We start from the raw sequence: 12,393 nt of genomic DNA on the forward strand, positions 1-12,393 counted from the left end.
TTCTTTCCTTAATCTTACAGGCATTAATACAGGTTCCCAGAGTATCAGAAATTATAGTGATGTGATAAATTAAGTACTATGCACCATTTCAGGAGTTTTGTCTTTTTTAACTCATTTGGACATGTGGATTTCATATCTGATACTTGTTTCTGTGCAATAAAAAGTTTAAAGCTATAAAGTGTGACCAAACTCTTACACATTACAATTTTTAATTATTTATTCAACGGGAATGCAATTTCTTGAGGAGGAACAAGCAAGTATGGCACTACCTTCATTATTTAATATTCATTAATTTTTACTCCTTTTGTTATGCATTCATTTTTCATCACCTGGAAATTGCATCTGTTAAGTAAAAACAAAAAAAAAACAGTGTAGACATATGGAACAATGGGCTGTGAGCATGGATGCTATAGTTGATGGAAAAGCCAGCCAACCAATGTCTAAAACCAACTGTCCCAAGCAGGGTCGTGGCAAGCGGGAGCCGAACCTGGCAACACAGGTCGCAAGGCTGAGGGGACACACCCAAGATGGGACACCAGTCCGCTGCAGGGCACCCCAAGCAGGGCTCGAGCCCCAGACCCGCCACACAGCAGGCACTGGCCAAGCCTGCCGTGCCACTGTGCCCCCCTTTAAAAAGGTTGTTTTCCACTGTGCTTTGGGTTGTTGGAATGTTGCAGGTCTCTGCAGTGGAGCTTACTTGAGCAGAAATGAGGCAGTCTTTCAGCAGAAAAATAAATTTTAATTGGCCTGCACACAAGACAAATACAGAAGCAGCATGAACATAAATGGAACAAAATATTTTAATTATTCAAAATCGTCCAAAGTTCAACTAATTGTCAGTGTACTTGGAACGACCTTCCCCTCTCACTCAGAACTGCGGAAACTCTGTCTACATTCAAGAAGGGTCTGAAAACTCACCTTTTCCGGACTCCCTTCCGGACTCCAGCTCATGTACGGTGTAAATGTTCATGCACCGTAACTTCATGAGCATCACCAGATAAAGCCTTTTATCAGCCACTACTCCGGCATTGTTTTTGCTTGCTTGTGTATCTTATAATATTATAATAATAAAAAAAAGAATTGGTAGGAGGGTATCAGGATTTGTCTACCCTGTGTTTTATGCACCTACTTGAACGATGAACCTCGGTGCAGCAAGTGATAGGGAACAAACTAGGTTTACTTGAGACTCATGTCTGCAGCTGTGTCTCTTTCTCTTAATGTAATGCATAAATTGTAATTTTGCTGAGATGTACATCACTTTGGACAAAAGCGTCTGCTAAATGAATACATGTAAATGTAAATGCTACAGATTTACAAAAATAAAAGTAATTGCACCCATAAAAAAGTACACACTGAATTTATTTTACACCCCAAGAAACCAGGAAGAATTACAACGGCCTGTAAATACAGCGGCCTCCAAAATTAGACAGTTGTGATAAAGATGAACAAAAAAACAGTATATAGTATAGTATATAACAGTATATTCTCATAAAGCAGAAATAAAGTGCAAATAAAGTGCAGATAAACAGCTGTCATTACAAAATAAATCAGGGAGACCTCAGGCTCAAATACGATTCTGTTAAAACAAATATTCACCCAAGAGCATTATGATGTTTCCTTCACATGTTTTTTTATTATTATTGGATCTCCATTTTCAAGTACTTTTGGGGCCAGCAGGTGCCATAGTGGTTAGAGCTGCCTCATTCCACTCACAGGATCCCATCTCCTGCTGTAGTACCCTTCATCAAAATATTAAACCTGATCTGATAAAGTAAAAATTACTCTGCTGTATAAATTCCAGAGGCCACTGTACTGTAAACCTGAATTGTTCTTACATTACCCTACTGTAATCTATTTATAGCCTTCAAATATTACAGTATAATATATTACGAGGGGACACGGTGGTGCAGCGGGTTTGGCCAGGTCCCACTCTCTGCAAGATCTGGGGTTCGAGTCCTGCTTGGGGTGCCTTGCGATGGACTGGCATCCTGTCCTGTGCATGTCCTCTCCCCCTCCAGCCTTGCGCCCTGTGTAGCTGGGTTAGGCTCCGCTTTGCTGCGACCCTGCTCAGGACAAGCAGTTTCAGCCAGTGTGTATATATTACAATTAGAGGACCAAGGATATTATGATGCTACTGTCACATCCAGAGCTCACACAGACATGTATTAGTGTAACATCCCTATATGGACATAAATTGGAAGCCAACAGTGCAGGTGAGAGGAGAATCGGAGCAAAGTGAAACACAAGGCACTTTGAAAAAGGACCATGAGTGGAACAGGACAAGCACACCAAATTATGGGTTAAACCTAGTCCTGGCTGAGACACAAGACTAGGACAGCAGTTACATACAGACTGGACAGGAACAGACCCAAGTAGGTAACCAGGGCATGAGGTCCATACAAGAATCACACTAGACAGCTGATAATGGAGTCACAACACTGCAGCTTCTTGTTTGCTTTTTATAGCTTCTTCTCCATTTGAATCACTAGGAACAGCTGCGCTGCATTTAGCCAGGCAAGTTGTATGCAGATATTTGGTGGTTAGTGTCTAACTGCTCATGGCAGACATGACAGCTAAATTAGACTTTTTGAGCATAAAAACAGTAATGTGTAATTGAATTTATTCTACCGCACACAAAAAACCATATTAGCAATTAAGCCATTTTTCCGTAACTCATTCTAAGTCGTTATGTTCTTGGGACTGTGAAAATACAGGAAAATTCTGGAAAATTCCAGTGAGTCAGACAACAGCGTGAACATATGGCACAGATTATTTCAGTTCAAGCACTTGCAGAACAATCCTGGACCAAGTAAGGAAAGCTATATTAAGTGCTGTTTCCTATCTAGAAACATTTCATCTAATCTAGAATCTCATCCGAACTGTGAACTGTATGGTGAAAACACTTATTTATTCATTTATACAGCTGGGTAACTTTATTAGAGCAGCTTTATTGGAGTCTGTACCTTGCTGAAGGCTTCTTCAGCTGGAAGTGAATCTCAAACCTGCAACCTTTGGGTCCAAAGACAGTACACTACTCCACTGTACAGGATACCATTTACAGGGCGCTCTGCAAATAAAAATCTTGCAAGAATTCTGTATTTTCAGTTGGAAATTTGAAGAGAAAAATAAAACAGATGTAAGCTGTAACTCCGTGGAAGAGCATTGAACTAAGTGGGTCCGTGCTCCCCATCCGTTTCATTACTCTTTACTGTCATCTGTCACTGGATGCAGAAACTGAACTCTTACTAGAAATGCAATTATAAATGTACATGTATATAATGGTAAAGAAATTTTTTACTTTAAAAACTGTGGGGGGAAGAAACATGTTTGTATACCCAAAAATTTGTGAGCTGAATATTGAAAACATGAGGATCCAGAGTAGCGGGCCATCGGCACCTTTTGCTCCATGTCACACTGCGAACGATGCTCCCGGGGACCAAACCGCCACGCGCCCTGGTCTCGCGTACTCAGGGGAACAGAGCCAATTCCGGAAGGTTGGGTGACAGTGTCCCTCCTGGAAGGCATTTCCACCCATTCATTCAGCTGCTACTTTTCTATTTCTCCAAAGCAACTTACAATGTTGAGATCACACTTATTACAGCTACAAGCTTACTTATTTATATAGCTGGGTAAGTCAGTGGAGCAATTTAGGGTAAATTATACCTCGCTCCAGTGTACTACAGCTGGAAGTAGGGCTGGAACCTGGAACCTGGAACCTTAGTCTGTGTTGGTCCAAACCATTAGACTATCCCCATTCAGTGCGCTGTGCCCTTGCTAAAGACTCCGAGGCAGCGCGTTTCTACAAACGCAGCAGCTGTTCTGCACAAATACTCTGTCTGTGTAGGTTGAACATCAGGCTTTCGAGGGCTGTGTTGCCCACAGTGTCGCTGGGAGGCGCTTCCTCCTCCTGCAGAATGAGAACGGTTGATTCTAGCTCTGCTTCTGCTGCTGCTGCTGCTGGCGGCAAAACCTCCGTGGGCGCGCGCTGCAAGCAACAAATCCGCGCTGGATGTTCTCCAGAAGACCTTCTGACCTCGGAGAGACTGCCGACGCCTTCTCCGCTCCTGCCCCGCGCGCGACTCTCTAACCGCCGGAGCGCCGAGACGTTTCGCGCGGGTGCGTGCGCGCGCGCCGCTCAAACTCGCGGGAAGCCACGGATTGACCATGTGCGCGCGGTAGCGGGAAGAGCGCGCGCGCGCGGCGCTGCCTAACGGACGGCCTCCTCGCACAGTCCCAGGTCCGGGAATCGTTAATCGCGAGGCGCTTTTCGTCCCACCCATGAGTGCACTCTTGATATTGCTCTCTTTCGTTTGTGGAAAGCTCTGCGCTCGGCCCCGGGATCCCATCGCTAAGGTAACGCGCTCTCAGTCTCTCCAGCCGCTGTAATGTAATTAATAATTTCCTCGTCGTACCTTAGTTCTCTCAACTCTCAACTTTGCTTAGCAAGATTGTGAGACCTGCCGTTACACAACACAGTCGGCTTGCACATGCCTTAGCCTAGGCTAACTAAGGAGAAGCAGTCGCATGGTTCAAGTTTTCTTCCAATTTGACTAAGTAGTTGCGTACCAACCTACGACGTGTCTGTGCATACAGTTAATAATAATCTAGTGACAGCACATCATCAGACAGTCGCGACGGACGTCTGTCTGTAGGCTGCCGGTTCCCTTAGATGATGTTGCATTGTAACCTCTCGTGTGTGATATTTCTTTTTCTTTTTAAAAACAACCCGCATGTTTCAGAAAAGTGTGAGACAAGAGTGTGTCTGCTGGGGGTCCCACTGCTGCCAGGACGGTCCCTTCAGCTGTGAGCTCTGGATGTATTTGTGCGTCGTCAGGTACGACACTCCACACCCCGCCCTGTTCCGCCCTGCCTGTTCTCGCCTGTTCTCGCGATGCTGTGACAACAACACGGGAATCGCCGCGGTAAGGTGATGGCTGAGCTCGCGAAAAGCACGTTTATGGCCCTTATGACCCTAGTGGCTGGGCCAGTGTGCGCCGGTTGATTGTAATATCCCCGGTGAAATCAGAGATCCTGCACACGACTTGTTTCTTGTTAAATCTGTACTTGAAATCCCCTTGCTTTCCTCCTTCCTTGTGCTTTGGGTCTAGACCTGCATTTTATATTTTTGGTGGATACCCTAGTCTAGACTAGTGGGAGTAACTGCTTTGTAATTAAGTCGCACATCATGGCCCATGGGCCCTTTCTTGAGGTTATGGAAACATGACTAAGGAGACTGGGTGAGGAGTGCACTAACCGCTTGTGCAGGACTGCTCTGATCATACAGGCTTTTGTTCTGCGCGCATTACCATGTTTTCCCCCAGCTGTGTGGGCGCCCTTCTTCCCAGCACTGAAGCTTCAGGAACTCTGCAGGAGATCCAGAAACGTCTCAGTGACCAGAGGAAACTGATTGAAGTAAGATGATCACGCTTTGATCGGGCACCCCAGAACTGTGGAAAATACCATGTAAATATGGACTGTTAAAATGAGAAAATCTTCACTTAAAGCGATGAAATCAGACCTCGTTTGGCAGTTAATACTAGTCTGCTGCCAATTTCAACCGCAAAGTCTTTTGTAAAGTTAAATACAGTAACTGACTGCTGTTATTGTAACATCACACAGTTTCAAACATACAAATGAATTTTGATGATGGTATTAAGCTTTTCTGCTTTACTTTGTCCTTCACTCTGCTTAAAGAAATGACAACAGTTTGTGTTGTCTGGAGATTTCTTTAAGCCGATGAACAACATCAATACACTCCATGCCCTAGGGAAGCCTGGAATGGGAGTAATGTAACTAGAGTAGCTTGTTGCCTTATTTCAGTTTTACTTGATTGCACTTGTTTTCATGCTTGCATCAAAAAGTGCCATCTAGAAGTTGTCGGTAACAATAATTTAGTAACTAAAAATATACTCATGTTTATTTTCTCTGTAGCCCTTCAGGTTATGGGATCATAACGGCACTTATTATACCCCAAGCTATGATGTGAGTATTGTTTTTGTTTTTGTCGTTCTGCATGCATGTATTCATTGTATGTATGAAAAATGCAGTCAAGGCTGGAGCATTCTTTAAATGGCATTTTATGTACGTGTTACTCTGTGTTTATTGTGTTGCACTTGATGTGACAGTCGGGTGATGTGACAGACTTTGTCTTAACAATGACTAATTGTTGACATGTCCCAGTGTTAAAAACTGCAGTTTACAGAATGATTAAAGGCGCTGACTTGTAGCCTGAAAATTGTTGTTTCGAAAGAAGGGAGAAACACTGCTGCCCCTGCACATGGGCCAGTGTAACAGTTATGTTGAATAAATGGGTTCATGTGTTGGCTATGTAATGAAATCATACAGTAATAACGAAATAAACCAGGAAACCTTTGAGCTGCTCAAATTGTGTGGCTCTTTTCCATAACCGTATTGTCTTTTGCAGGAGAAATGCGTCAGTGCATCAATGGTGTGTTATATTCTGGAATTGGAGGTTGTTGTGTTTGATGCAAATGTGGATTTGGATAGGAGTTGGTATGACATCAAAAACTATTTTTTAGATCAGGTAAGCTTGCAATAAGGTATTCCTTTACCAAAGAGAGACTAAAACAGAGCAAACTACACATGAAGTTCTAAATTCTCATCACTTTAATTGCATAATTTCAGCATCTCTGTTTAATGGTGTAGGCCAAGACCTCCAGTGTCTGTCCAGCTTGTGAAATTTATGAAGAAAGAAGTGCTACAGTATTTTTGGACAACTTTGAAAAATTTTTGAAGATTTGTGGCGAGAGTAACAAACAATTGTAAAGCATTACACTCTTTTAGGTGGGACTGTAAGTTGCTGCTACTGCTTTATAATAAGCAGAGAACCTTAATAGAATTCTTGTAATGAAAACATGCAATTTTGATAGTTTTATATTATGTAGCAAAGGCTGTATACCCGAAAGGTGCTTAAGTATATCATTTAATAATGTTTGCCAAGATGGGTACAGTAACAAGTAACTGTTTTTTCAGTTCAGATGTGTTGTGTATGTCTGCGTTTCTAGAAAGTCACAAATACTCATGTCATTAAGGAATCACACCCATCGTTGTCATGGCTTTCGTCCCGGAAGGAAGGGGCGGACTCAAGTGCAGAGTGCACAGGGGTTTATTCAGACACTAGACAGGAATCGAAGTCGGGTACAAGCAAGGGTCTTCGGACTGCAAACGAGTTAAACCAGGAAATCCGGTATCGGAGTCGGGAAAACAGGCAGTGGGTCAGAACACGAGTGAGCGGATCGGGTTTCAGGGCGGGAGCGGTCTCAGGAAACGGGCAAAGGGTACAGGGTACAGGGTACAGGGTAGGCTGACTCAGAGCGAGTGAGCGATCAGCGAACAAGGTTCCGCAACCCTCATCGTTCGCTTCTGCCTTTTAAGCTATCGAGCCCTAGGTGTATCCCATTATGCTGATGACATGGGCGTGGCAATCAATTTATATGCACTGACTACATTCTTAAAATCTTGTTGTTCTGACCAGCAAAAATGTTTCTTTCCTCTTTATTTTTTACGAAAAATTACAGTGGATCCTCGCGTTATGAACATTCAAGTTGTACATTTTCTAATATGCAGATGTTCCAGTTTATTTATTTTTTAAATTGTATTTTCATCACCATTCTACTTTATGAAATTACTTTCCATTTCAAAGTGAAAGTGACCTGCTTTGTTGTCTCCGGCCATTGTTTACTGCCTAACGGCAGGATAGTGGAACTGCCCTACAGTGCTGTGAAAAAGTATTTGCCCCCTCCCTGATTTTTTATTTTTTTGCATATTTGTCACAGTTAAATGATTGAGATCATCAAACAAATTTTAATATTACACAAAGATAACCCGAGTAAATACAAAATGCAGTTTTTTAATGATGCTTTCATTTATTAAGGGAAAAAAGCTGTCCAAACCTACCTGGCCCCATGTGAAAAAGTCAAACAAAGTAATTGACATGTATCAGTCTGGAACGGGTTACAAAGCCATTTCTAAGGCTTTGGGGCTCCAGCGAACCATGGTGAGAGCCATTATCCACAAATGGAGAAAACTTGGAACAGGGGTGAACTGTCCCAGGAGTGGCTGGCCTACCAAAATTACTCCAAGAGCGCAACGACGACTCATCCAGGAGCTCATAAAAGAACCCAGAACAACATCTAAAGAATTGCAAGCTTCTCTTGCCTCAGTTAAGGTCAGTGTTCATGATTCAACAATAAGAAAGAGACTGGGCAAAAATGGCATCCATGGGAAAGTTCCAAGGCGAAAGCCACTGCTGACCAAAAAGAACACAAAGGCTCGTCTCACATTTGCTAAAAAAATATCTTGATTATCCCCAAGACTTTTGGGCAAATATTCTGTGGACTGATGAGACAAAAGTTGAACTTTTTGGAAGGTGTGCGTCCCGTTACATCTGGCGTAAAACTAACATAGCATTTCATAAAAAGAACATTATACCAACAGTCAAACATGGTGGTGGTAGTGTGATGGTCTGGGGCTGCTTTGCAGCTTCAGGACCTGAATGACTTGCCATAATTGATGGAACCATAAATCCTGCCCTCTACCAGAAAATCCTGAAGGGGAATGTCTGGCCATCAGTTTGTGACCTCAAGCTCAAGCGCACTTAGGTTATGCAGCAGGACAATGATCCGAAACACACCAGCAAGTCCACCTCTGAAGGGCTCAAAAAAAGACAAAATTAAGGTTTTGGAGTGGCCTAGTCAAAGTCCGGACTTAAATCCGATTGAGATGCTGTGGCATGACCTTAAACGGGCCGTTCATGCTCGAAAACCCTCCAATGTGGCTGAATTAAAAAAAAAATAAAAATTCCTCCACAGCAATGTGAAACACTCATTGCCAGTTATCGCAAACGCTTGATTGCAGTTGTTGCCGCCAAGGGTGGCACAACCAGTTATTAGGTTTAGGGGGAAATTACTTTTTCACATAGGGCCAGGTAGGTTTGGATGGCTTTTTTCCCTTAATAAATGATATCATCATTTAAAAATTGCATGTTGTATTTACTCGGGTTATCTTTGTGTAATATTAAAATTTGTTTGATGATCTCAATCATTTAACTGTGACAAATATGCAAAAAAAATAAAAAATCAGGAAGGGGGCAAATACTTTTTCACGGCACTGTAGATCAGCTTTCTCCAACAGTGTTTACAGCTCATCTCGGGTTAGGTACTTAACAAGATGAAGAATGTTGCTCTTGTTTTCCGTAGTTTTAATTTTAATGTAGCTCAAAGTTAATAAAAAAATTTTGTTTTACAAGGCATTTTACTTTATTATCAAGTCATCGCATTTACTGTGCTGTGTGTCTTCTGCAGCTTTGTGTGGCTGGGTGTTGCGTAACTGCATGGCATGTGGGTAGAAGCTGTCGTTTGTTACAGCCACTGTAGCCGTTGCCAAAAACTTTTATTGGAATCTGACTTCTAAATAAATCAAGGGATATCTATGGTCACATTTTAAAGATTTTAACTTAAAGATGACAAAGTTGAAAGTGGTCAGAAACTGGCAGACACTGGATGTGTTTATGTGGTAAATCAGCCTGCAGCCAGGACTGAATATGAGGCTGTTGGGGCCACGTGTGTACTTTCAGTCATTTCAAACAGGTTTTAATGTTAATGCAGTTCAGGATGAATAAAATAAAGAAGGCATTGCACTGTGGCGAACTGGTGTCCAGTCCAGAGTGTTCCCTGCCTCGCACCTGTTGCATTCAGGATAAGCTCCAGACCACCACAGCCCTGAGTTGGACCAGTGGTTACTGATGCTGGATGCATGGACAGACAGAGGGATGGAGGTGTTGGAGAATTTTTTTTTTTTTTTTTTTTATTCACTTATTTAGCAGACACTTTTTCTCCAAAGCAACTTCCAGTGGAAGCACACACCTTATTCACTATGGTTACTTACACTGCTAGATACAGTACTTACACTGGGTCACTCATCCAGGAACGCACTCTCTCTGTCACTCGCACACTGTGGGGGAACCGGAACAGCGTGTCTTTGGAGTGTGGGAGGAAACCAGAGCACCTGGAGGAAACCCACACAGACAGGTGCCAGGGTGGGTGGTGGGGCCAACATGTCTGGAAAGCAGCAGTCACACACTGCCCCCTGGTAGTGGCCAGTGGAAACAGGAGCAGTAGCATTCCATGTGTCACCGTGGTAGTAAGCCATATGAGTTGTACACTCCGAAGTGGCTTCTGCACTCGATTTTGTCTGATCTCGCAGCACGCTCTTACGCTTCTCATATGTTTCTCTCATGCCACTGTTTCAGTTTCCAACTGGTATTTGACACCATTGGTAATTTTCTGCTGCATCAGCCTCAGAGCTTCTACTTTCACTTTCTCTGTTACCGACTGACTTCTTCCAAACTCACTTTAAGCTGCGTGCCATACTATTGCTTTTATGTCTATGTAACACGCCAGGGCGGGCTAAGGGCCAGGCGGAGCGGGGGGCGGAGCAACGACAGGGGAATCTAAGCAAGCCATCTATTTCTTCCCTCGGGCGGACCAGTAAGAGGGAGAGAGAGCGTGAAGCCTGGATGCCAGAGACGAAGCTGGAGCACCTCCCCGACCCTTATTAAGCGCCTCCCGGAGCGCCACCCCTCGACACCAGCTCCCTGTGCCCCCTTTTCCCCTCTGTCCACTGACACACCTGCCCGTTAATAAACCCCTCCTCACGAGCACCGCACGTGACCGTCTCGGCCTCCTTTTGTTACAGTCCACCTATGACATTTTTAAAAAAATTGGGTTTATGAAAGGCTGGAGCCGTGCCATGCAGTCCCGGGTGCTTGGAAACACAGTCAGAGGACTTGTTGCGTTCAGTTGTGCCTTTGCGGAAGAAAGCCAGTCCTGTGGATTAAACGAATATGATTGAAGAGATCCCAGCACATTTCATGACAGTCTTTGCCTATCCATGAAGCTGCTGTCAAGTCAATAATAATCATTAAAATGATTTTAGACTTTAATTTTTCCCTGAAGTGAATAAAACATATACAACACCTATACTGTATATTCTCTGAAATATGAGTAATATCAGAACAATAAACGTGATTGTGTTGCATTAAATTTTAGGTTAGAGTATAGCCTCAGGCTATGTTTGCCTTTTTGCAAATGTAATTCTAATAGTCACAATTTTTATACAATAAAGGTCAAAAAGATTTTTATAAAACCTACTGCACTGGGCACATATTGGCAAGTTCTCTACTTTTTGAAGGTTAAGCTACATGAAATCCTGCAAAATCTAATTTAATTTCATTTTTACGTAATGCCATAGATTAATTGTGGTATAAGATTAAGTGCAAAAATTTTTTCTTTTTTATAATTAAAAAGGGAATGTATAATCTAGCAAAGCTTGCTTATATTTGGCATTCATCACTTTCTCATAGTGGGGGGCGCGGAGATGCAGTGGGTTTGGCCTTTGCCTGCTCTCTGGTGGGTCCGGGGTTTGAGTCCCGCTTGGGGTGTCTTGCGACGGACTGGCATCTCGTCCTGGGTGTGTCCCCTGCCCCTCCAGCCTTGCGCCCTGCGTTGCCGGGTTAGACTCCGGCTTGCTGCGACCCCCCTCGGGATAAGCGGTTTCACTCAATGTGTGTGTGTGTGAATCAATGTCACTTCCTCATAAAATAGAGGTATTAAGCCTTTACATTTAATGCATCACATACAATACAGTGGCCTTAATACAGTAAGTGACATAGAAGTAGCAGATGTATAAGTAGAAGTAATGATGGTAATGCACTAATTTACAAAGTTGTCAGGAGCTCGGAAAGGAAATGAGTGAGAAAGAGATGGGTTTGAAGGAGGGACGTGGTGGCACAGGGGTTTCGGCCGGGGCCCGCTGTTTGGCGGGTCTGGGGTGCGAGTCCCGCTTGGGGTGCCTTAAGACGGACTGGCATCCCGTCCTGGGTGCGTCCCCTCAGCCTTGCTCCCTCTGTTGCCGGGTAAGGCTCTGGCTCGCCGCGACCCCCGCTTGGGACAAACAGTCGTCAACAATGGATGGATGGAGAAGGGTTTGAGACCGTTCTTGAGTGCTGAAAGGGATTCAGCAGCACTGAGGGACAGAGGGAGTTTTCTATCAAGGCGCTTAGAACCAAGAGCCGAACTGAAAGAGAGCATACTTCTGCTCTTCACACCACTCTATGTGTGATAGTTCCCATGTAGCACTAGACTGAATCAAAATAAGTGAAAAATATTGATGGTTCAAGAGACTTTGCTGTGATGTCTTCTTTTCTAGAACCTTCTTTTCTGTGTGTTTTGGTAGAGCACTGTTCCGAAGAGAGTGCTGTCAGTGCGTACGGTATGTACCTTACACTACACTCTGTACCATACCTATTTACCGTACTGCTTCGGTTAGTATTTCTCAATACAGAACATTGCCCTTCTGTCCACAGGCCTGCGA

This window comes from Scleropages formosus, chromosome 3 (assembly GCF_900964775.1).
Source record: "Scleropages formosus chromosome 3, fSclFor1.1, whole genome shotgun sequence".
In the NCBI taxonomy this organism is placed as follows: domain Eukaryota; kingdom Metazoa; phylum Chordata; class Actinopteri; order Osteoglossiformes; family Osteoglossidae; genus Scleropages; species Scleropages formosus.